The following is a 26570-nucleotide window of genomic DNA, read 5'->3' as shown; positions in this document are numbered from 1 at the left end:
ATTTGTCCATTCAATATAAAACTTATTATTATAGATATTTCCTTCAAAAGGAATTCCTTAAGACTACAATCTTATGACCTTATTGTTATCTCATGTTCTTTCTCAGTTTCACAAGCCCATTCTCAGACAGAGTGGAAGTCTCTTTTTTTGTTCCTTTCTTTTCTTTCTTTTGTTTACAATATTTGCGAATATGGCCAAGTTTCCCACACTGTCTACACCTTTTAGGTGGGCATTTACAATTAAAGGCGAGATGGCCCTGCTGACCACAATTAAAACACTCCATGTCATCTTTATCACATTGGGTAATCAGATTGAACCATCCCTCAGTTACTTCTGGGATTTTTCCATCAGGGGTTAATGGTACCCCGCCCATTTTACAAATCCATGAATAAGCACAAACAGCTAAAAATGTGAATTTTTCTGGTTCTTTCTTTGTTTGTAGCCAGTCAAGTTGTTGTTTAACTTTCCAATCAGAATCAAAACCCTGACTAACCATTTTCTTAATTAGTTCAACAAATTTCTTTTAAGTGAGAGCTTCAGAGCAGATCTGCTTACAGCGTTTGCTCTCTTCTGTCTCATTATCTGTATCTGGACTGATCAAGTTTCAAAATTTGTCAGCCATATCTTAGTCAAAGTTAATACTCACCTGAAAGAGATGGCGGCGGCGATCTTTGAACAACACAGCTTTGGCTTCTGCGTGATGAAACTGCAAAGTATACTCCAAAATCACAGTTACATATACTGGTCCAATCCAATTAGGGTCACAATCTTTATTTTCGTCAGGATCGTTCCTGATGCATCCTTGACCAACCAACCCCATCCCTATCTCTATTTTGTCATATTTAACTAAAAGCTTAATCTCTAACTTCCTGAATCACTAAATTCGGGGCGCCCCTGTCTGAATGGAAGAGTCAGAAAAGTTTGGTTCATGAGACACTAGTAGCAAACCGGCTTACTAGTGACCTCCTACCCTTCAATAGGAAGGAGTTATTTCAACACCTTCTGCCTCTGGCTTCCAGTGTTCCTCCAACACCTTAATGGAGTGGAGTTATCACCCACCATCTCTCTCTGATGGCGTGACACCAGCCTGTATCCAATGATCTGGTGTACCACACTCACGTCTGAGTGTGTACGTAAACTCACCGTCTCACTTCCCAGTTCTCTCAACCCTTTCAACCAGACAGCCCTAATAAAATAATAAAACGGCTTCCTACCTTGTTTGTTGGTTAGTCGAGGATGTCACCGAAGAATGATTGCTCGCATTCACTCCACCATTAACTGTAGGGGAATTTTACAGTTAAAGACCCAAAAGACCAGATATGATGAATAAAGACCCGGAGTCAGAGTTAAAAAAATAATAAATTGAAGATAATTTTACTGAAGAATAGTTTGCAGTTTCATCAGCAGAAGCCAGCTTCAAGTCTCACAAGGAGTTCGTAGGCCGCTCTGCGTACATTCACATTTCCACAACAATTTAATAATAAACATAATAAGATTTCCTGTATCATTTTCATCGGTCAGGTGTGGAGGTCTATTCTGATTGGTTGATAACTTTTGACAACGTTTAATCCAGGAGCGAAGAGAATTAAAGGGATAGTTCACCCCAAAATGAAAATCTGCTGTTGATCTACTCACCCTCAGACCATCAGAGATGAAAAATGTTGAAGGTGAATTCACAAGTGTGATGCATTAATTATATTGGTTTATTAGTAAATGTCATTATGTTTAACTTTGCTTATATATATTTTATGGAATGTCACCTACAGGGAAGTGACAGAAATTAACTTTACATTAAGAGCCAATATTTGACCTCTTAAATTGATTTTCAGGGATATTTTCTAACCATTTTCTAACCAAAAGGGAATTTTTTACACTGCAGTTACAACAGCATTAAAAATGTTGAGGTAATTTTTTTTAATATAGAATTTTGAATATAGAAAAAAAAATGAGATGGGGAAAAATTAATTATGCTTTTAATTATGAAATTAAAACAGCCAGTAGGTGGCAGTAAATCACTGTCTTAATGAATGAGTCATAGAAGCATTCATTCAACTGATTCATTCAAAACGGCCGATTCATTCTGGAACGAAGCAAGTGACTGAATCACTGAATCACTGAACCGATTTGTTCAAAACTCCGGATTCATTCAGTAAGGAAACACCACTGTGTGTTGGTGCTGCAGAGACACATGCCTCTTTTGCTGTGGCTTGTTTGAGATATTGTCGTTGGGAGAAAAAGAGCAAAAACAGAGAATATTGACAATATTATGTCTAAAATGTCACTATAATTTTAACCTTTAGTTCACTGAACTATTGTATAAAATTAATATCACGTTAGCAGCTGTGCTAATATTCTGGAAATATTGCTTAAATATCATATAGTAAATATAAAAAGCTCATACTAGGGCCATTTTGCACCATATCTTGAATTTTGGGTGCATTTTAATAATTCTGCTGTCATTTCTAATAATGTCTGACCCTGCTTTAGAAAGAGCGAAATATTTGGCATTAAAGCACAATGATTTACAAAAAAACGTGCCAAATGTCAGCGAATTTACATTACGTTAATTATAAAACATGCCATCATTAATTATCATTTTAATCTATTGACAACCTTAAGCTACAATTGAAAAATAAATTGTATAAAGACATGCTGTTTTGACCATTTTTTTCTCTCTAGATTTAGTCAAATTAACTAACGAACAGGTTCGCTTACATGGCTTTCCTTTTTGAAGTTGGAGGTTGTGATGGTCGTGTCCGATCGATATCCCTTAACAGTTTTTATGCTGCAAATCTCCTTTTATAAATATTGTCCATTTCGAAGTGTTTATATCCAACAGAAACTATGATTTTCTTCTTCCCTCTGTATTTAGCGCACTCACCGCACTGTATGTTTTTTCTGTGCTTTTGCAGCGTCACGTGATTGAGCAAACTCTGACCTCGCTGGTTCTGTAGCTTATTTTGTTCATCAACTGATGTTGTGATGAGGTCACACTTTACTTTAGGATCCAATTTCTACTGCTTATTAATAGTTAGTAAGGTATTGGATATGTTAAGATATTAAGATTAAGCGGTCATAGTGTTTGAACTATACCATGGACTTTGGGGGAAGCCCCAAAGTATTCGTGTATTCGTGCGCTTGCGCGTGCCTCAAAAGAGGGCTTACAATGAGTTACAAAAATACATAACAGCTTTATGCAAGCACTATATAGGATAAATCACTATACAGGATTTAGCCTATTATACATTATCGACACGAATTGATAGGTGGAACAACAAACAGCCACCCACAAATAGTCTATAAACAAAGCATCAGGCTGTCTTTGAGTTCACAAGAACAACGGTTAAAGTTACTCGTCAGGCTACAGAAGAATACCAGAATTCCTCTGTTAAATTAGGTCTAATACATCGAGTCACGCAGAGCTATAACAACCCAAACACATAATTGCGAATAACATGCCTCACCTTAACACAGGCCTGGGATCAGCTTCCTTTGCTGTTCGAGTTAACATGTACTAAACATGAGTGGATTTTGCACCGCAGCGCCCCCACACCTTGATGCTCATGACAAGAATAGCATGTATATCTTTATTGAAATGATATTTTTGCAATTTTACACATAATAATCCACGATGATCACATTACACAAAACTGAAATTGCACGTCAAAATAACACGTCAATATTTTTTGAGATCCCCCAAAACTTCACAAATCATGTTTTTAGGGGAGCCCATGTCTTATTAAGGGGAGCCGAGCTCCCCCTAGCTCCCCCGTAGTTCGCACCCAGAATAAAGCATTAATATGTGCTTTATAAGTACTAATAAACAGCCAATATCCTAGTAATATGCATTCTAATTAGCAACTTTAATAGTGAGAATTGGACCCTAAACTAAAGTGTTCGCTGTGATGACTTTGATAAAAATCATTTTAATTATTTGTTATAAAGTCATTCTCGAGTCAGACAGTTCAAGTCAAGTCTCGAGTCATTGGATCTCAAGTCAAAGTCAATCATTTTCTTCATTTAGTCAAGCAAGTGTAAAGTCCTTAAAGCAGGGGTCTCAAACTCAAATTGGCTGGGGCCGTTGCTGTGATTGACACCTCATAGGAGGGCCATTTTAACATTCAAGCACAAGAAAGCACAACATTTCTGAAAATTTACTTTCCTTTGCATTATTTCTCATTTACTTCAAATTTCATTACTAAAATATTTTTGCCATACTTAAAGAAATGTAAACAGCAGTGTCTCTATCATTGTTATATACAGTATTAGTTTTTAACAGTTAGTGCAAATATTTTCCCTTACTTTATTTTAGCTTAAATAACATCAAAATCTTGCACTGAACAACACTGTACTGAACAAATGCAATCCCTGAATACATTTGTACACTATTTTATTTCTTGTCAGACACCTGCAGCGCTTCTGCTCACACAGCTGAGCCACATTTGCCCAAGATGCTGTTTGAGCATCGGTAATGTTTATTGGTAGCATCGGACGCGTTTCGGTGGTTCAAATCGACGCTCGCGACTTGCGCGAGTGCTTTTACTATAATTTGAGCAAGCGCGCTCATAATAGAAGCGACGTGGTCGCGACACACATGCGGTGCGGCGCGCTCGTTTTTCCAGGCGCGCCTATGCCGCGGCGAGATGAAAACATCTTTCAGAATGCCACAAGTGCACCGCAGGTCATGTGACAAGAACCAACCGATGAGCTTCGGCCTTTCCGTAACAACACCGAAAGCTCAGCCGAACAGCTGATCATAGCTGTACAGGGCGGGTTTTTATTTCTCATCTCCATAAATATATCTAGTAGTAGAGCTAATGCAAGGACTAGAAATCATTTTTTTCTTTTGCTGAAACTTCCTCGTCATCGTGGACAAAGAGTATAGAACCCAAGAGGTGACACTTTGATATTTTTTGGGTAACAGCCACTAGATGGCGCTCCGGTAGCGCGGCCACCATTATGGGCTGAAAATACTAACTGGACCATAGAATCCTTCACATCTTACTCACCCAAAATCGGCGAATGAGAAGCGCAATAGAACAGTTTTTTAAGTTAAGTCACCAGTAAACTGTATGGCTCCTACAGTAAATGTTGTATGTCTTATATACGTTTTATTTTACCGGTTCTGGAATCCAACTATTCAACCATCTGAGGTAACATAGTTAGCCTACTTTATTGAGTATTTCCATTTTATGCAACTTTACACATTTATTAATAGTAAATTAATAATTAATAAATTTAAGATCATCATGTTTGCAGCGAACAATATATTTCAGACCTAGTGGAGTAATAGTAACAATATCTAGGTCTGAATTGAAATATATATATATATATATATATATATATAGTACGTTTTAATGGATCACGCTACAAACATAATGATGCATTGCTGTGTCCCTTATCGCATAATTCCCACTTTTGGACACTTTTGCATTAACGGACATTAGACAACACTGCAAAATCAAGCTGTTACATTTATTTATTGTCCAACATTCCCAATTTTTCTGATGCATGTCCTTAATTTAATTTCATATGTTGGTAATAATTCAGTGTTTATAAGCCTTTTAAAGAATTTTAACCCAAAGGTTTTGTGAAAAAAGTGGAAGACTTAAACACAAAGTGTGTAAAATAAACTGTAAAGAGGATTTGATGATCACTAGTGATAGTATTTTATTCTGTGTTGTCATCATTCTGGTTGGATTTCAGCTTTAATGTACTTTTTTTTTAACAAAGCATCTGATCTTGCCATAGAAACTAGTGGACTGCCGACTCGCTTTCACCCCAAAATGGCGGAAACGCAGGGCCGCTGCTGGGCGCCGGTGTTTCAATGGAACGTTCTATTGAGTGTCGCTTCTTGTTAGTGTATATTCTTTGTCGTGGAGAGCGCAGCTCATGGTTGCATATCAACGACAGACGCCACAGGAGCGAAAGCGCTTTGGAAAGAAGGAGAAAGAAGCGCGGCCGCTTATGTGATGCGATATGTGAACGGCCCCTTAGAACGGCGACTTTTTCTTTGCATATCAGACAGGTAGCGTTTCCATTAAACTCCACAAAAAATTACTGCAATGTCCATCTTTCTTGAAACTGTCTGTGTTCCTCATCCACTTTACTTTTCGGTTCGCATTCGCACTTTGCAGCCAAACAACAAATAAACTACGAAAGCCCCGAACCAGCTCTCATCAAATCTGCCCGTGCGCTTCTTTTTAAAAGAATCATGTCATTCTTTTGAATATGGAATATGGTATGAGACAACTAGAGAATAATAATAATAATAATAATAATAATAATAATAATAATAATTTAGCGGGCCGGATTATGTTTTATTTTTGAGATCAGTTGCGGGCCGGGTGGAGGGGGAGTGGGGGCCTTAAATGGCCCGCGGGCCGGCAGTTTGAGACCACTGCCTTAAAGGGTTAGTTCACCCAAAAATAAAAATAATGATGTAATTAATTACTCACCCTCATGTCGTTCTACACCCGTAAGACCTTCGTTCATCTTCAGAACTCAAATTAAGATATTTTTGATGAAATCAGATGGCTCAGTGAGGCCTCCATTGACAGCAAGTTAATTTACACTTTCAATGCCTAGAAAGTTATAAAGACATATTTAAAACAGATCATGTGACTACAGTGGCTCAACCTTAATGTTATGAAGCGACGAGAATACTTTGTGCAGCAAAAAACCAAAATAACAACAATTATTCAACAATTTCCCCTCTTCCCCCTTCTCACGAGAGCACTACGACACATGCGTGTGGTGATGTGAGATACATGTGTCGTCTCATCGTCTGAATTATCCAGACTTTCAAGCTGTGGCATGACAATATCACAATCGATGCAGCACACGCTCTCCTGTTCAGTAGGCATCGCTCAAGTCACTTTAAGCAGTAAAATTCCACTCATAAGATGCAGTATTATACTGTGCAGATCTTCAGTAAACAATGTCAAGATATGAGACTTGGGAAATTAAAATATGAAACTATGGGATATATATTACTCTATAACTTAAGTGTATAAAATTATGTTCATTATGTGTTATAAATAATCATACTCTTATTTATAACCACAGAGAGTTAAGTATTATTACAGTTGTTATGAATATTCATTAGATGATGCAACATTATAAGGTTGTTTATAAGGCATTATGTGTGCATTATTATGCATTAAGAATATCCTTATAATGCATTATAAACACAGGCTTCATAGAAAGTATTACTGAAAAATGTATTTGGGTGATTCTCACATCAGTGTGTTGATAGGAGAGCTATAGATGTCATATCAATTATTCTTATTCACTATTATAAATCTGTAGTAGAATTTGATGTCAGAGTTTCAGTATCTGAATATTGTGTTCAGGGGGCAAAAAGAAGAAGAATATGATTTCAGAGGAAACTGACTTTATTGATCTTTAAATTGATTCATTTTCTTCTCATTGTCTCTCTCACCTTATCATCACACTGTTAGTTTGAATGTGATCTTGAGAAATTCCTTGTTGATCTGATCTGAGAGAGTGAAGAGTGTGTCATTGTTCTCTACAGGTTGAGGGATTGTGGTGTCACAGATGAAGGTTGTGCTGCTCTGGCTTCAGCTCTGAGATCAAACCCCTCACACCTGAGAAAACTGAATCTGTCTGTGAATAAACTAGGAGACTCGGGAGTGAAGCTGCTCTCTGATCTGAAGAATGATCCACATTATAAACTGGAGACACTAAGGTAACAATAGGTTCTAACAATTTTCATCATCATATTTTCATATAAAGTTTAAATGGCTGTTTTACTCACTAGAAATAAAAGGAAATTGTACCAGGTTCAGTAACAGCACATGTGTGTGAATATTGTGTCTGAGATCATCAGATAATGAGTCTTAAATCCAGCTTCAGTTTCTGTAGGTCTCTGAACTTTAAACTGTGTTAAATTGAGTTTAATTCTGCTCATAGTGTTGTGACTGATTGTGAAAATAATATTAATGTTATTTCCAGCTTTTACCCTTTAACTGTGTCTGTGTGTGTGATAATCTGAGGTTTGGGTTTGTAGCAACTCATAATGTAATAACTGCACATAATGTAATAAGTATTATATTATTATTGTAATAAAATGTTCATAATGTAACAATTTTCTCAAAATGTAATGAAATCTTGAGCTTTTTTTACATTATGAAAAAAATTATTACATTATAAACTCACTAAAAACATTGTCATATTGTCATAATTGTAACAGCTTTTAAAACATAAAATCACTTTATCTGCTTCAGCCAATCACAGCACAGAGTACAAGTTTAGCAAACATTTCTTCACTTTAATACAAGTTACAGCAAAACAAATCCTGAATGTACATCAGAGGACATGTTGAAAAATACAGTATAACTTACAATCATGTACAGTGGTTATAAAGAGTCGACACACCTCTGTTAAAACAGTTTGGGTCTGTGATGTAAAAAAGAAATAACATTTTGTAAAGTGACTTTGAGCATCAGATAGAAGCTATATTATCATGTGTGAGAATGAATTGATATATCTTATCTAGTTAGTGCTAAGTTTTCTTAGGAAAAGATGTGACAGGCGTAATGTTTCATACTGCATATGTGACTGTTTGTGTTTTATTTTAGCACATGACAGTCTGATCTCCTCATGATCATCTGATGGTGAATAAGGATCCACTACAGAGACTCAGTCAACAGAATCAACAGACTGAAGATACAGTGACTTCACTGTTATAAATTAAGACTTCATTTAGATTTCAACGATCCTCTGACAGACCTGAGGAGGTGGCAGTGAAGCACCTTTTATTTCAGAGCAGCAAATTACAGTTTCTCATTCATTGATTAACCATTTTATTTGTATAAATGCACTGTATAAATTCAAAAAGGTTGGAGTTTTGTTACAGAGAAAATATAGAGCCTGAATATATTTGTGTTTGTGTTTTACCAGCAGAGGGAGACAAAGACAAATGAAAGATTAATTTTTCATGATTATGGAGAGAGAGAGAAAAAAACAGTTCAATCTCACGTTTGGATTACAAACAATAGTTGTATTATAGTTATACTTGTATTACATTTGTATTAATGTATTTAGTATGTCTTTTTTAAAATAATAAATGGTGGTAGCATTCATTAAAGCGTTGAATCATAGGCACAATATGTGGGATTATTGGATTAAAATATGATATCCAAAAACCACTAGAACAGTGTTATATATTTTGTTGACTTGTGTACTTACATTATCCCAGATGTTTCCAAGAATGTTTAAATCCAGAGAAATAAGCAATTTTAACCAGGACACGGACCGTTATGGAGGACCAGGAGTGCCACTTAAAAATAAAACGAAGAATCAATTAATTAATTTAATAATTCAAACATAAAAATGTATATAAATGAATCACTTTTTATATGGGCAAATTAATAGACATATTTAAAGTTGTTTATTTATTTCCTGTTTTTGAATGTAGTTTAATAAAACAATACATTTAAAAAATGTTTATCATTTTATATGTACAAGAGTTTTACAGTTGAGGGAAGACGTTGCAAACGCAGCGGATAATTGTGGTTGTACAATAAAAGGAAGGATTTGGGTTAAGTTTGATGAGGTCTTTCAACGACTCAGTCCCTCGGAATGCCGCAGCCCTCACGCTATGGTTGTACTTCCAAGCATTCTTGAACAACACCAGTCGTTGGATGTACCAGCAGAAGAGACAGCAAGATGTACTGGTGTGTCGCTAAGGACAGTCCGACGAAAACTTGCACATAATGGTTTAAGGTATGTAAAAGAAAATGTTTTATTATGGATAGGCAGGTCAATCCTAAAATGTTTTTGGAAAGAATCGGCTACCATGCCTTGAGCGGCCTGCACACGTTTAACTATAGCGGTCAATCGCATGACTGATAGTATTATGTACAGCAGTGAATCTCAACCTTTTTTGAGTAATGGACCCCCGTCATATTTGGAAGCATCCTCAAGGACCCCAGAATAAAATTGGCTCATTGGTATCATTAATGTCTTTTTGACGAACAAATGCAATCAAGTGTAATTTACGACTTGTCCTATATTCATGTAGTCAGTTATATTATACATGTATTATCTTATTTTATGGGATATTTATTTCAGATATTTTATAAGGTCCGCCTGACGTTATGTCAAGGACCACTAGGGGTTCATGAACCCCTGGTTGAGAAACACTGATGTACAGTATGTCGAAATATTAGGCTGAATATTAACTACAGTTAAGTTGGTTATGTGAAAGTAACTCCCTAATGTGATTGCTTTAAAGGGCAGTGAAGTCGGAATTTGTTAAAATAATATAATTTTATGTAAAACTTGTGTGTAATACCTTACTATAATTAAAACGTGCTTTGTTTTTAGGAAACGTGACTTGTACACCTCCATTACGAATGAGGAGTTGGACAGAATATTGGTGGAAATACACCACAGATACCCTAATGCTGGCTACAAGATGATCTTGGGACACTTAAGATCCAGGCAACTTCGTGTACAAAGTAGGAAATGTAGCAAATATTAACATTTTAATAATCTAATGTCTCATCCAGGGTTTGAAATGAACACATGCCAGCCCTGCTGAAAAAGACAAGAAACCATCACAGAAATTTCAAAGAGTCGGGAGATCCAATATGGGGAGATCCCAGAGCAAGCTTGCAGAAAATGATGCACCAGTGTTTTATCAAATGAGAAAATTGTATGGCCAAAAATGCAGGCTAGATGTAGATAAGTTAATCAAACAATATGATTTTCCGGGAAGAGGGAATGTTGAGTGTCATAAGACTTAAGGTCGTAAGAGAATGAGAAGAAGAGAACTGCGATGTGGGGATGTTGTGTGAAAGCGGTGTGTGTGTGAAATGTAAGCAGACAAGAGATTGTCGGGTGCAGGAAGCAGACAGAAGGGAAAAGAATGTCGATGCAGAAAGAATGGGCATGTAGGGAAGGAGAACTGAATGTAACTTACAAAAAAGTTTTGTTTTGCATCCATTAAATAGAGGCATGACATTAGATGTCTAGAGAACTACAATTTATATAATAATGGTTGAAGGAGAAAGCAGCTATAAGGCTGTCAGTGCAACCTAGTAGTTGAGATATGGGTAAAATAACATTGTGGTTCTGCAAAACAGTAGAAACCATATGGATAATAGAGTTTGCATCTGCAGATTAACTATTTGATAGAGGAATGTGGGATAATGGCTATAATGAAGAGAAATATAGCAGCAAAAATTAATGTTATGAAAAAAACATAGTTTCACTTTATGGAAAAATATTTGAACAGTCTCAAATATGTTTTTATGAGATGAGTGCGTCGCTATCACAGTGTAAAATAACTAAAATGATTTAGGACCTTTAATTTCTAAATGTTTGGTTTTTGATGGTCAAAAGTTTCAATGGCAAAATGAGACTGCCAGTTGTAACAGAGACTCAACCTGACTGGAAATTTGTAATTTCTAATTTCCCTGATGTGTTAGTAAAAGACAAATATAAACACAGTTGTTTATTTGAATACATATGTCATTTCTGGCAAAGTCTTAAGCTGGGCCAGAGTAAAGTTTGATGTTAAAAGTTATAAAAAGGCAGTGTACTAGTCCTGAAATCCTCAGAGTCTCTCTCATTCAAAGTCAGCTAAAAGCTGCTATCTGAGCTTGTGTCATAAGTGATAACAAGCTATTTATAGTGAAGCTCAGTGTCTCAGTTGAAAGTCATGGACACAGAGATGTTAAAAGAAATGATTGCCATGAAGAGGGCAATTAGTTGTTAAATTTGTCAAAGGAAAACTCAATGAGTATAAAGAGGTCTTTAAATTAGTAATACAGACCTTGAATGATAGAAGTGACTATTTTGAGGAATTTCCTCTATGACCAGCAACTTTTTGTCTGATCTTTGTCACCACCATGTGCAGGGCCGATGGCTCGAGTTACAGATGTAGCAGAACACTACACTGAATGGACAATTGTGAAAACTAAATTCACTGAGTATAATCTCAGCATTTTTATGTTGCTGCTGAGAATGTCTAATGATTTTAGTGATTAAATACTGCTGTCATTAACCTGTCTCCATGTTTTAACACTATTAGGCAGTCCAATGGCTCTGGTGGCTCTTGAATGCAACTTCCCTAAGCTCCAGAAAACACCTGATTCTGTTGAAGAAAACTGTCAAAGATTTCATAATGGGAAAGAGTGGTTACCAGTGTGCACGAGGTGATTTCTCAATGACGGGTAAGATCCTCTTTGGCCAGACAGGGGACAACCTAAGGCAGGGGGTCACCGCCGCCACTGGGCATCTACCCTGAAGGGAGGTGTTTAATGTGAGATGGGTATGAGAGTGGAGCGGATGTCTGTGAGGCCAGCAGCATCATTAAGGGGGGATGACCTGTGAAAGGTACAGCAGTCTGACCCAAAAATGTTCCTCTATACCACTCACCAGAAACCGCATTACTAGGATGGCTTGTTTTTCATTGTGACAAGCAACTATGTCAGGGGACAAGACCCTGAGGAAAAGGAGATTACTTATAAAGAGCTGATGGGAATGAGCTTTCAAGAGCCAACTGAGACCATGGGGTGATTGTCCATAATTTCTGGGGAGACCATAAAATTTAGTAACATGATGTTGGTTGTCTTATGGGCAAAAACTGGTATAGACGTTTAGGATTCAGCATTACGATGAATCCCTGAATTCATGAGGCTGTGTTGACTTTGAACTAATATGTCTCTATCATAGTTTTACTCCTGCAGGTCATTAGACATGGCATAGGAAAATTCCAAGACATGGTGGGGACTAAAGATGAAGACTGATTTTGCAGATTCAAGAGAAAGTTAAGTGAATTCAACATTTAACCTAAAGATAACTTTAAAAATGCTCCTAGTCTAAGTTACAGTCTTGTGAGGCTGTTGAAAAGATTATTTGTGCAGTGAGAGAGAGACTGCTGGGGTGGAGGCAATGATACTCTGTCTGTCTGTAAAGCTTAAACAAAACAAAGCAATGAGATTAGAACAAAAACAACCCAGCTGACTTTTGTAGAAAAGAATTAACATGAGCAGATAAGTTCTGAGACGGGATAAGAGATCATGTAAAAACTAAGTAAAGAACTACAGGGGAAAAAAATGTGAAGTTTAATTTTTTTTTTTTTTTTAGATTTTAACACCAAAAGCAAACTTTGAAAATGAGCAGTTTATAGTCATGTGTGTCTAGTGTGAGTGAGTGTGAGGGTGACTGAATTGTTTTGTATGTGTTAGTTTAGGGAAACTATTCTGTCCTCAAAGAGAGTATATGTCATTAACCTCTGGAATGAGTGTTTTATCATTACAGATGGGTTAAGTGAAACGACAAATGTTGACAAGCAGATAATTCTGATTGAATCTGATGAAAAAGACGATACAGAACATGGGACGAGCTTTATGTGGATTGGATATCCAGCTCTGTCTGCTAGTGGTAATTATGACTACTTTTGTCATTTATGATGTTGATTTGAATTACTCTCTGGATTAGTATGTTTAAGCATTTATGGAAAATTGGAATTGGAAAATTGAAGATTGCCATCCATGGGTTAAAACCCCTTGTCTAACTTCAACTGAGGGTCTGAATTTAAACACTGCCAGCTATGTGTGGTCACGATGATAAATGTAAAATGTAGACTTGATGGCAGAGAAACAGTGACACACTGGCAATAAAAATTGTCCAGAGAGCCCAGTAACATTCACAGTATGAAGGAGGATGGGAAGGAACATCAGTGTTGTTTGACTATCCTTGATCAGGTCTGTACACCATGACCTGGCCTGCTAGACAAACCACTTGATAACTGTGAGGATGTGTTGTTTGTAGATGGCTTTGCCTTCAGAGACAAAACAATAGGTCTGAATTGCGAAGGATAAGTTGTGACCATGGAGTGTGAAGTGTTAGTTTCAGGGCTGCTGTCCTCTAATTATTTGGCATGAGCAGATGAGCTTGTGACCCTCACTGGAATGGGTAAACTGATGACTGACAAAATTGTGACAATCTACACAGACGCCCGTAATTGGTTCAGGGTGGTAGACGATTTTTGAGGTGATGTGGTTTGAATTTCTGTTCGTGCTGACAAAACTAATGCAAAAAGTCTCTGTTTCTGTAGGAAGTGCCGGAGCAGACACAGGAGACTGTGTGTAATCTGTTATCTGAAAATAACCATGATTCTAACTCTTTACAGAACATGTTCAGAGGCAGAGAACCTGGAGGAAATCTGGTTGCAGAATTAAAGATGGAGTTTAGTTTAGTGTTGATGGCAAATGTTGTTTAGAGAAACATTTCTCAAACCACTAAGATAATTTGATGGGAAATGCATCAAAAAGGGGGATGGTAATTAATGAATGTATGGCTGAAAATATGCCTGAAAATTTTAAATTAGGTTGGAAGACCCCATTTTTGGGAATGGAGGAGGCTAAACAATGAGTGGCATCAACTGAATTGTGTGAACATGACATGTTGAACTATTGCAAAGAAATGTCTTCTATCCTGTCTAAGGTTTGTGTACAGGTGAAATCAGCTCAAGGAATTCCAAATCACCACTGAGGTTCGACAATGACACATCGTGGGCTACAAAATAGATCTGTTGTGAAAAGATGTTATACAACTAAGATGGTACATGCTATATGTCTGTAAAATGAAGGATGTTATCATTAGTTCTATGATTGGGCGATGTACCTTAATTTGTTGTTTGTATGAAAATCAGAGATGAAGAGTATAAATGTGATGTAATAACGTAAATTTGCTTGTTTTCATATTTTTTTGAGAAGATATGCATTTTTACCTTAGTGAAGCATTGTAGTAGATGTAGTGATTAGTTATCAATGAATGATAAAAAGGGAGGAATTGTGGGGGACATTTTGAGTTTCTGTATAATTTCCATATGATTTTACTTATATGCTTATGGTTAAATGATTTTGTTATTCTCAGAAGTGTTTAAGTATGCATTCTTTGGGTGACAAGTGGAAAAACACTGAAGTGGTAAACATGTTCCTAATATGGTAAAAGGACAGAGGCTTCAGCCTTGGAGGTCAGAGATATAAAAGTGAGGGGAAGCTTTCGTTCTTTGTCTTACACTCTGCAGCTACTTGTGTTTCTGTATGACTGTCTGACCTTTCTTGCAAGAAATAAAACCTTTAAAGACAATTGGATGTGTTTATCTCTTATGCAGTGGAGTCAGTGTTGATTTTTTGCCACAACACTGGATTCTGAAGTCACACAAATAACATCTCTTCAATACAAATTTGACCTGTACATTATAAACAGCAGGAAAAACACAAGCAAGTGTACATCCCATGACCTGGAACAGAGTGCAAAAATTTTGCACTCAAAAAGTCATCTTATGAAGGTGTAAGAGGTTAGGAAGACACACACACACTAAAGATTGTCTCCCTCGTTTCTTTATTGTAAGAACTTCTACTCAGCTGCTTAGGAAATACTGCAGCCGAACTCACAAGAGACCGAAGCTTGAGGAAGACCTAGTGCTGGAAATGATACGGCCATATTAGACTGTCTTCTCCTCCACAGAGAGTTCGCTCTCCACCTTCTCCTCAACGATGCGCTCCTCATCTGGCACCTGCTCATTTTAGAGCTTGATTGATTGCTTGATCTTTTCCCACAATTTTCTTTGACGCAAGTGTCGAATTTTGTTGCTGTCTATGAAACTTACAAAACACAGAAAAGATGATGCACAAGCATGTGTATGCAGATTTCAGAAAGTTAAATGAAATACTAAAACTTGTATCTGAATTAAGAATTAATAAATCAAAACGTGAAAAAAAAAATGAATGACTTAAAAGGCATAATAGGCTTGCAGTTTTCATGATTGCTTAAGCACAATTTTAAAAACAAGGCTCATTTTGTCAAAACACTACACACAATTCACAGATCCACACACAAGTAGCAGAACACCTCAGTTCTTTTGCAAAATCAAACACTTCATTCAAAACTTTACATTAATTTAACAAAACCCAACTTTGACACCGTATGGATCACACATGATTCAAACATTCTGATTCTGTTTGATTCATTTACACACTGCTGTGCTCAATCTTAAACACTTTTATTCTTTTCTAATGATATAGTCTGGGTTTGATTTTTTTCAGAGATATTGTTAGAGTAATGCACATGAATATATTGACAAAAAAAAAAACACAAGATCAATACTGCACATTGATGAAAAAAAAAATTTCTCACCACACTGTAAAAAAGAAAAAAAAAGAAAAAACACCTAAGCATCATCTCTTGGCCTAGCTGGATCTGGCCGTAGCACTTCATCCACATCACAGGCGATGTCCTCTCTCGCAAGACAGCGAGGGAAGAATCTTCTTGAATGGCGAATCCATCCTCTCACAGACCCTGCATCAGTTCGGTCACAGGCCTTCTCCATTGCTTGAATGAGGCATATCCTGATATAGGGCTGGAGATTGTAAACCTTCCATGCCAAAAAACAAACAAACAAAACAACAAAACAAAAAAAACCCTCCTCAATGGGTTTAAGGAAGGAACAGTATGGTGGGAGGTATTGGACTGAAAATTGTGGATGCTTATGAAACCAGTTTTGGACCAGAGCAGATAGGTGGAAATTTACATTGTCCCATATGACAATGTATCTCATCTGCTCTGCATCTATTTGGTCTTCTGCTGTGACGTGTGACGTCAAATGTGAATATGTGGGCTGTGTTGTAAGGGTCTAAGTTGGCATGCTGGTGGAGGACCCCATTCTGCGTGACTGCAACATATATTGTGATGTTACCACCACGTTGTCCCGGGACATTCAAAATAGCTCTGTGGCCAATGATGTTTCTCCCTCTCCCTCTTACTGCAACATTGAAGACACATAAACTCACCTTTTGCCTTTTTATCGTAGGCTACTTACACCTGATTGTTGAGTTTACAGTTACGCACCTAAGTGTCTGAACACCTGACAGCCATGTTTGATCAATTGGTTTATAGGGGCGGTATTTTGGAAAGCAGTGTCTTGAAATGACAAAGAAGTGACATTATGTTAGATTTCTGTGTCTAATGTAGAGAAGTGTGTTTAGTGTTTTGCAAAAAGTGTGTGGCTGAGAATGTGCTTATAGTGCAGATCTGGGCTGAGGTTTTGCTCCTTGAGTATAAGTTTTCAGTAACTGTGTGTTATTTTTCATTTTAGTGTGTAAGCAATCTTAAAAAACTGTAATATCTGTAAAATTACATGGAAGACATTTTAACATTAAGGACCTGAAAACATGTTAATACCAAAATAATCCAGATAAGACATAAAAATGACAAAAATATTAGATGAGTTATCAACATACCAGTCTGATTATAAAGGCTTTTTTTGATGAACACCAAGAAACAGTTGTTCAGTTGATTTCTGAAGGTTATGTTGGTCATCACATCTGGTACCTACAGAATCTTAAAGCAACAACAATATTACAAGAAAATGATTCTGATGTCTTTTAGGCTGTACATTTAAAGAGTTTCAAGTTCAAGTTTAATTTAAAGCCCCAAATCACTGTTTACAGTCTCAAAGGAGTTTACAAGCCCACAAGTTTATAGCAAACAAAACAAGATGACACGCCCAAATCCTTATGGATGGCAAAGATTCTCAGTTATAGAACTGATGATCACACTGCAATATTAATAAACTACTTAGAAGAATGTCCATAAAATACTGTACCATCAGTAGCCCATTGTCTGACATCATGTACCCATGATGCACCTGTTCTCAGGACACCCCAGTTCACTGCTCAAATCCTCCAGTCTCTGAGACTCAGCCTCAGCCTTTTTGAAAGTCTGTTGTAAAAAAAAAAAATCATACAAAGTTTACAATCATAAAAAGTGAGAAAAATCATGAAAAGCTTTGTAGACGTAACTCAGACATAACATAAAACTGTACCTTGATGGATCTGCTGGATAATGCAAGATGAAGGCGGTTCACCCAATATCATGGACAGTTAGCATGTCATTCCTGGCTTTTAACAACAAATTATGTGATGGAGGAAAGTCCCATTAATGCTCATGGTATTTCAGTTCATCCATGCATTGACAATGGAGTTTTAATTTAAGAGAGATGTTATACAGTGTTATTAATGTACTGTCATATTACACTATTTACAGCTTTCTCTTATGCAATCTCAGACAAAATATAAGACAGAAAGAATAAAAATAATAAAAAGAAGAAAGAACAAAAGACAGGTTTCCTAAAATAATATAAATAAGCAACAATTACCAGATTTTGTCATGTTCTTGGTTGTGAGGGCACAACGAGACAGGTAACTGTTTATCATCTCGACCTCCTCCCCTGCAGTTGTGCAGCACCTTCCTGATTTTTGCCACTCCAGATTATCTAGCAAATCAGTGTGGCACTTATATTATAATCATATACAGTGTATTATTTAAGTAATAAAGATACAATTTCAAATGATGACGAATATGCAGCACCTCACACTTGGTTGAATGAGTCTTGGCATGACAGAAAGGAACGATCTCATCTGCAGTAAAGGTCTGAGTTCAACATGGAGACTGACAGCTTCTCAAGGTAGGGCCAATACTTGCAAGCAATATCTGTGCAGTAGAGCTGTCCGTTTGTGGCTGCTTGGAGCTCCTTCTGCAGGAACAGTGGATAGGCAAATATTTCCCCTTGTTCATGTTAAGAGCCTTGAGTAGCTCTCTGTGTCTGCAAACAACCACCTCAAGGCCCTCTTCATCCAGTTTGCCTGCTCTTCTGGCAGTTTCACGTGCAGCAGACCTCTGACTGGCTCCACAGATCCCTCTGCATGACAAAATAATTCTGGCTAAAACTGAAATTTGAAATTTTTCCACAAATAGTCAGGTACATCACACCAACTGGCATCTTTGTAATAAAGGTTTACTTTCAAACTACTACTTAAGGTTTAGTCAGGGCTCAGGCACATCTTCCGCTTTATCTACTGCAGCTACACAAATGAGTCGAAAGGCAGGGTGACAAACTGCATTCACAGTCACTATCTATTACAGAGATCTGCTATTACATAATGAATGACCGAGCTACTAACTATCCACTTTGGGCTCCACCACACACACCCATATCCAAATCCAATTTCAACACAAGATGGCTTGAAAGAGTGCACCATATTGCTTAAAGTGCTTGTAACAAACTAAGATACTAGTCTGTATTATATAAGCTTACACCAACTGGTCTTGAGGGATACATTAACTATTTAATAAAGAAACAATCCTACATTTCAAATTGTGGATTTAAATCAAAGGTGCAACACTGTATATTTTACTAACACTTTTCATTTTACTCCTGATCTCATCAACAAAATGGTGAACATCAGTGTCCTTGGCAATGAAGGTGCCATCAAAATATGGTTCCTCTGACCTTGATAGAATAAGAAAAAAAGATGTACAGTGTCAGACATTATTTGTTCTGTTAATTTCAAATTAAATAAAACAACTACAATTGTAAAACAACTAACCCTTTTGACTGACGAAATCGGTACTGTTTTCGGTACAAGCATGTTGGGTGTACATGCCGGGCAGGTGAAGTGCTCTACACTGGCCATTTTCTCACACTGGAACTGGCAGAATGTGTATTCCATATAGCTTCTTTGGAATACGTCTCCATGTGTTTTCCCAGCCTGTACATTCGAGTAGTAAAGAGTAAAATGAAATAGCTACACTAATATTCTCCCAACTCTACTTATGGCAACCTTGATCCACACTGATCTTACCCTTCCAAAGTGACAAGTCCTCCTGTCCAACATCCGCAAAAAACCTTGTCTCGATAAACTGGGTGCAACAGTTTTCATTTCTTCAAATGTACTGAAGACATCCACTGAAAACAGAGTGTCAGCATTCACAGATGCTGGCCAATCTTATTAGGTCGCTCATGTCAGGTGTCCAATGTGCCAGACATAATCTGCACAGCAAGTTTGGCAAGTGCAAATCATACCGACCTAAAATCAAACAGTAGAACAATACTTGTTTGTAACACACAAAGGGACAAAATAAATTAAAATATAAAACCATAGTTCATACCATTTATGCAAATTAAAATTATTGCTCGGCCAACTGATTCTGTGATGTTTGCAGGGTCACAAGTGCATTAATGGACAGATCTCACTGAAAGAGAAGTTCAATAATTAGTGAGAAAGCATTCAAATATGTCCGGTTAAGATGGTAATTTAAATAAAAGTCAAATAAATAAATAAACTATAACTTTAACCACTTTACCAAAATAATCTCTACCTTGATTGAACAGTGAATATCTGCCATGTTTTTTTTACACAGCTCACCGTTGGCTCAATGGGCTTGTAAATTCCTTCAATGCAGGACTCCCTGTTATGGAGGGAGAGTTTCTCATGTTTATGTCTGTCTCAGTCCATACACAGACACTCTTGTGGCATGCAGCGAATGATGGCAGGAGATGTGCAGTGGCTGCAGTTCCTTTCTGGAACCACATTGCAGGACAGCAAGCAGTCGATGTGATCAGATCTTGCTTTCCACCACTCATCTTGGGCTGCAGATTGACACAAGCACCATGATGTGGATGTTGAAGGACACTTTGTGCCTTGAACATCTGATGAGGTCAGAATGTCCTGCAATTTCTGCATCTCACAGTCTGAAAGACAGAAATAAGAAAATAATCATTCCTTTCATGCTTATTGTTGCTAACTTGCTTAATTACAGTAAGGTGTCATCTTACCAAATGAATGTTGAGAGCAGTTTGATTGGGTAACTGCTGTGGGAACCTCCTCAGCCGACTCAAAAGGAGTCGTGTCCATTTCAACGATACTATATTGGAAAGGAAGATAAAAGCATGATCAGACAAAAAATAAAGACTGAGGATGGGTGTAGGGAGGCTATAGGAAAAACAAAAAGGCCGGCTAAGTGTTATGGACAGTAAGAGACAGTAAGGTGAAAGAAAAATAAAGGATAGAATAACAATACTTACTTGAAGACACCAGGGCTTCTGGAAGAGAGAGAAAGAGAGAGAGAGAGAGAGAGAGAGAGAGACAGTAAGAGGATATAGAAGTCACTCTTAAAAGAGCCGTTGGTTCAGTAGGTGGAGGTAAGGGGTAAAGGGTGTAGATAAGGACAGGAGCTGTTGGACAAAGGACCAAAAAAACAGTTAATTCTCTTGCAGCAAGACTTCCTGGATTTGTCGTTCACCACAGAACAGAAAGTACACTAGACACGGAGAAAGGATCTAATGTTACTGCACATTAGGGGTGGGCGATACTGCAAACTTTGGTATTGATCCCATTCCAAGTAAATACAGGACCAATATCACTGACACCGATACTTTTTCCTTTTAAAAGCATGCACTTGAACTTACATGTACTTTCCTTTAGGAGAAAGCAGTGTGTCCTGATATATGAGGTGAATGCATCATTCATATGCTAAATCTGAATAAAAATAAAGATTCTGAAAGCATTGAAGGAGATCCCATAATATTTAATAGATTTACAGTAGTAACAATAAATGATATTTTATTATGATATGATTAATATAATATTTTTTAAATATGATTGTCCATTGTTCATTATCAATATGGGTATTATCTCTTAGATGGATACCTAATTTGATATATGTTATTTTCCATCTGAATCTAACCATGTCATGTCAAGAAATGGAAAAGTCAGTCAGCTGTTCATTATCATGTTAATTATTGTGCCTTTTGCCCCAACAGCAGGGGCGCTTTTTACCCCAAATACCATACGCCTAGAGAAGGCAAATCGTGACACTGACGCGCTTCCTCTAGTGGACCAGCGTGTGTTTGACACGCTTTGGCGTGATCGGGTTGATCTCAAAAAAGTGATGAATTTATCATGTGAGGCTCCTGTTTCCTCAAATGAAATTAGAGATGCAAAAAATGGAACAATGACTCCTACTATGAAACAAGGGCTGATATCTCTCATTCCAGACAAAAGATGCAACTATAATTGATAATTGGCGTCCTATTACTCTTCTTTTGATTATAAATTAATTGCTTCCATATTCGTCAAGAGATTAAAGCAACATTTACATCATATCATTAATGAAACACAGATGGATTTATGAAAGGTCGTCATATTAGTTGTGGATCTTATTGATTATAGAGATGAAATCAAGTCTGATTCAATTATCTTATTCCTCGATGTTTATAAGGCCTTCGACACTGTAAAGCACCAGGTCCTCATGAACTCTTTAGAGGCTTTTGGATTTCCCTCAAGATTCATAAATATTGTTCAAATGTTGTAAAGAAGTAGATAGTTGTATAATTTTAAATTCACGTTCATCACCAAGGTTTCCTATTCTTCGTGGAATACGTCAGGGTTGCCCTTTGAGCCCCTTTTTATTTTTATTGGTTGTAGAAACATTATCCATAGATATTTTGCACAATAATAACTTTGCTGGCCTGAATATCTTTAACAGAGAGATTCGAATCTCACAATTATCAGATGATACTTTATTCTTGAAGGATAAAGAGCAAGTTTCTCCAGTCTAACTACAATTAATGCCTTCTCTAACGCTTCTGGGCTCAAACTTCATTTATCTGAGTGTGAAATTATTTATTTGACACTGTAGAAACTGAAATTGAAAATATAGCGATTAAAAATGAAGTGAAATATTTGGGGATTCATATAACGAAAAATGTAATTAGTAGACAGTTTCTGAATTTTTCTCAACGGTTATTGAAAACAAAATATATTTTTAATAATTGTCTCCAAAGAGATTTATCAATTTTAGGCAGTTTTCTTATCCAAAACAGAAGGATTATCCAGATTTGTGAACCCTTCCCTGTCTTTAGCTGTAGATAATCACACCTCCAAACATATAGAGAAGATTTTTCTTGATTTTATTTGGAGTAATAAATCTCACAAACTGAAGAAATATATTTTAGCAAACAAAAGGAGTGATGGGGGTCTTGAAGTCCTGAATTATTGACTGTGACAGGTGGCCTCTCTTTTTTGATGAAATGTAATTACTCCACTGGTAAATTACCTGTTAAACTGGCCAGATTTCATCAACAAGCTTTGTTAGCCTGGAAACTGGTTTACAACCACAACTTTCCCCCCACAAAACCATCTCATGGAACAATTCAGATATTAAAATTAGAAACAGATCATGCATTAATGCGGCCCAGGATCTGTGTTGATATAAACTCACTGCATCTGTCCTGTTTACACACATTCCCTTATGCATTCATAATACTGTGTGCATTATTAAATGATTTGCCTTGCAGAATTAGTTTAACAACTTTCTAATATCTCAAATTCTATGAAGTGCACCATTTGTGTCAGGGCCTGACATTTCTCGATCATCTGGGCCCTCCCCCAAACATCAGGATTTATTCATTATTTAATGTCTTAATAATTTCTGTCCTTTCCTCTTGATGAGTTTTCAACATTTCAGTAAAAGTGGTCCAAAGTGCAATTAAGTTATTATAGCAGGAAAAATAAATTAAAACTGTTAAAAAATGTACAGTGTTTTTACAGTATGGTTTTAATTAATCTGATTCTTTCAGGTTTATGTCACACTGCAATGTTCCACATTTGAAGCTCATTTGAATAGTCCGGTTGTCCATAAGGAATTTCTTACAATGGTAAAAGCTATACCTAATGGTCTTGTTCATTTAATGAGATGTCACTTATCATTTAAAGAGATTGTAATGAGTGAACAGATATTTTTGGTTGAAGACAAGAGTATTTGTGACCCAAAATGTACTAACAAAATTATAAGAAATGTGTTTCAGTTTAGAAAAAGAATCAGTCCGAGGGGAAAATATTTCTGGAATTCTTTAATAGATAAGATTAATTGGAAAAAAGCATGGCTCTTACCTTATAAAGTTAACAAACTACATTTGAGTTGTAATTTTTTGTAATTTTAGTATTGAGTCAATTGATCATCTTTTCTTCAAATGCCTCTTTGTCAAAGAATTTTGGTCTTATTTGTCAAATTTTTTGGCTTCGAAATCCAATTTGGTCATTGATTTAACTATGTGTGATATATTCTGTTATTTTTCACATTGTGAACAAAATATAAAATATATAGGAAATTTAGTTATTTTATTGGCAAAATATTACATTCATAAATGTAAATTTTCCTCAACACTGCCCAAATTAAACCACTTTCTCTGTGACCTTAACTATTTAATTACGACACTAAAAAAGATTGACAACAAAAAGTGTCAAATTTATGAATCTGTAAAATAATCTGATGAATGTTATGTAAATTGCTTTATTAACTATGTATTTTTGTTCTTTTTCTTTAATGATTGCCTTCCCCTAATTTATGCCTTTGTCGTCCTTCATTATTTATATTTTGATGTCATCCATTGTTACATTGAAATGTTGAAGTTGTTCTTGTTCTTACCCAGCAAGCAATAGCCGTCATTTCACCGTCTCGGTTAACTATAGACCCGATATAGTCCGGCTATGAGTAACCCACTTTTAGCCACAATAATCTTTAATTTGGTTACATGTCGTTTTTGCCAAAATAACTTGCGAGATGTATGATATTCCATCATGTAAGCAAAGTCAACAGTGATTACAAGGTGTTTGGTTTCATATCTTTGACATGTTCTGTGTGTAGGCTGTGCGTAGCCACGATTTAGCTCGTAGTCAGACCGGCTATTTGTAGCCCACCTATAGTCAATCCTGATTTATTGTATTTTTTGGACAGGAAGTGCATGAGATGGTTGATATCCCATCATGTTTGCAATGTTAATGATATCTACAAGATGTAAAGTGTCATTTCATGACATGGTCTATCTGTAGTCATGATTTAGCTCTGAATTGGATAGGCTATGTGCAGTCTGCTTTTAGTCCACCCGGCGAAATCGAGGCAGTCTAATTTTTACGGCTTGGCTACAGCCCTGATTCAGACCAGCAATGAGTGTAGTCAAAATAGTGTTAAAGGGATAGTTCACCCAAAAATGAAAATGTGATGTTTATCTGCTTAGCGCGTTTTCACTTGAAAGTTAGTAGAGATCACTGTTGCCAGATCTCGCGATAAACATTTCCGCCATTTTACAACTGTCGGAGAGCAAGCAACAGCAAATGTTAAAGCAAATTCATTCCTGCTTTTGGTCTTTCAAGTATCTGTGTTTTTCATTTTGACATGTGTTCATTATTTATGTACATTATTTGTTATCATGTGTAGGAACCGTGACATTTTAGCGGGTAACAGTGCAGACTCAGAGTAAGCCATGTTGTGTTAGATTAACATGCTACATGCACATGTACTGTAGTGTTTCCTTGTGCCCTAAAACTCTCTAATTATCTAAATACAAGGGGGTAAACATGAAACCTGTGCAACCTATTATTATTTGTTATGAAAGCCTCATATATCTTTTAATCTTTTGATAATTATGATATGAAAATATGAGATTTTGATTTGGCAAGGCAAGTTTATTTTGTATATTTTGTAACATTTCAACAACAAGGCAATTCAAAGTGCTTTACAGAAAACATGAAATTTATGGAACCGACAATTAATCAGGTTGTTTTATAAACCAAAAAACATTTTATTTTATTTATATTTTTTATATTTTTATTATGTTAAGTTGTAAAATGTTCCATATTTTTTAAAATTGTTTAATTGTATTGTAAACGTCTTTTTAGACACAACATTGCTTGCTGCAATTAAATAAATAAATAAATAAATAAATAAATAAATAAAATCTCGTTTGAATAGTAGCATGCGCAGTGGTGCTCTCGTGAACGCGCTGGAAATTAATATTTTGTAAATAAAGTCGTAAATTGTTTTTTGCTCAAACAAAGCCCTCGCGTCGCTTCATGAAACTGTGGTTAAACCACTGGAGTCACATGGAGTACTTTAATGAGGTCTTTATACTCTTTACTGTCAATGGAGGGAGAAATCTTACAGACTTTATTAAAATGATCTTCATTTGTGTTCCGAAGATGAACGAAAGTCTTACGGGCGACATGAGGGCGAGTAAAAATGACAGAATTATAATTTTTGTGTGAACTAACCCTTTAATGAAATTTGGCCGAATAAAAAAACAAAACATAATTGTTGTTGTTCGTTTGTTTTCTGTCAGCAGAGGGCGACGTACACACTACAGCGACAAAATGCTTCTTTATTTTTACACTGTCTTGAAATATTCAAATGTATTTGCTAATACTTGAATGTTATTGTTGATGAGCTTCTGGATCTGTGTTTGGATCAGACTGTTTAATCTCTCATCGGAGTTCAGAGAAAGAGAGAGAAGTTGATCGATACTGACCCGCTCTCTCTCTCTCTCTCTCTCTCTCTCTCTCTCTCTCTCTCTCAATTATATTCAATTCAGATAGCTTTATTGGCATGACAAAAAAAAAAAAAAAAAAAAAAAAAAACATTTTGTCTTGCTAAAGCATTTAACCAACATAGAAAAATATTTAGAACAACAGAACATCTGAGTAAAGCCTATGTAGAGAAAATAATAAACTAAATAAAAATAATAGTAGTAACAAAATAATAAAAATAATTATAAAAATAATAAATAAAAAAGATTCTAATACAGAAATCATGTAACAACTGAACTTAGAATTTGAACATTATCTACATTATATACATGTGTGTAGGTCTAATGGGGGTGTGTTTATTGGCTGTTTGTTTCTTTCTGG

General features: G+C 36.3%; 1 protein-coding gene, 2 long non-coding RNA genes and 1 pseudogene across 13 annotated transcripts in view; 1 reads left to right on the top strand and 3 right to left on the bottom strand.

Moving 5' to 3' along the window:
* The window catches only part of LOC127499176 (protein NLRC5-like), a 784214-nt gene that overhangs the window by 327127 nt on the left and 430517 nt on the right, over window positions 1-26570 (top strand). The window lies entirely within an intron of this gene.
* LOC127499183 (tetratricopeptide repeat protein 8-like) overlaps window positions 1-26570 on the bottom strand; it is a 370710-nt pseudogene that overhangs the window by 61968 nt on the left and 282172 nt on the right.
* LOC127499188 (uncharacterized) overlaps window positions 1-26570 on the bottom strand; it is a 127607-nt gene that overhangs the window by 36381 nt on the left and 64656 nt on the right. The window lies entirely within an intron of this gene.
* LOC127499193 (uncharacterized) lies at window positions 16677-18260 on the bottom strand. The gene is made up of 3 exons (XR_007926070.1): window positions 18203-18260; window positions 17693-17766; window positions 16677-17385 (listed from the first exon to the last, which is right to left on the bottom strand). It is a non-coding gene; the product is annotated as an uncharacterized LOC127499193 (long non-coding RNA).

Source organism: Ctenopharyngodon idella, chromosome 17, assembly GCF_019924925.1.
Source record: "Ctenopharyngodon idella isolate HZGC_01 chromosome 17, HZGC01, whole genome shotgun sequence".
NCBI lineage: Eukaryota > Metazoa > Chordata > Actinopteri > Cypriniformes > Xenocyprididae > Ctenopharyngodon > Ctenopharyngodon idella.
The sequence above is the reverse complement of the archived record's forward strand: the minus strand, read 5'-3'. Positions and strand labels throughout refer to the sequence as shown.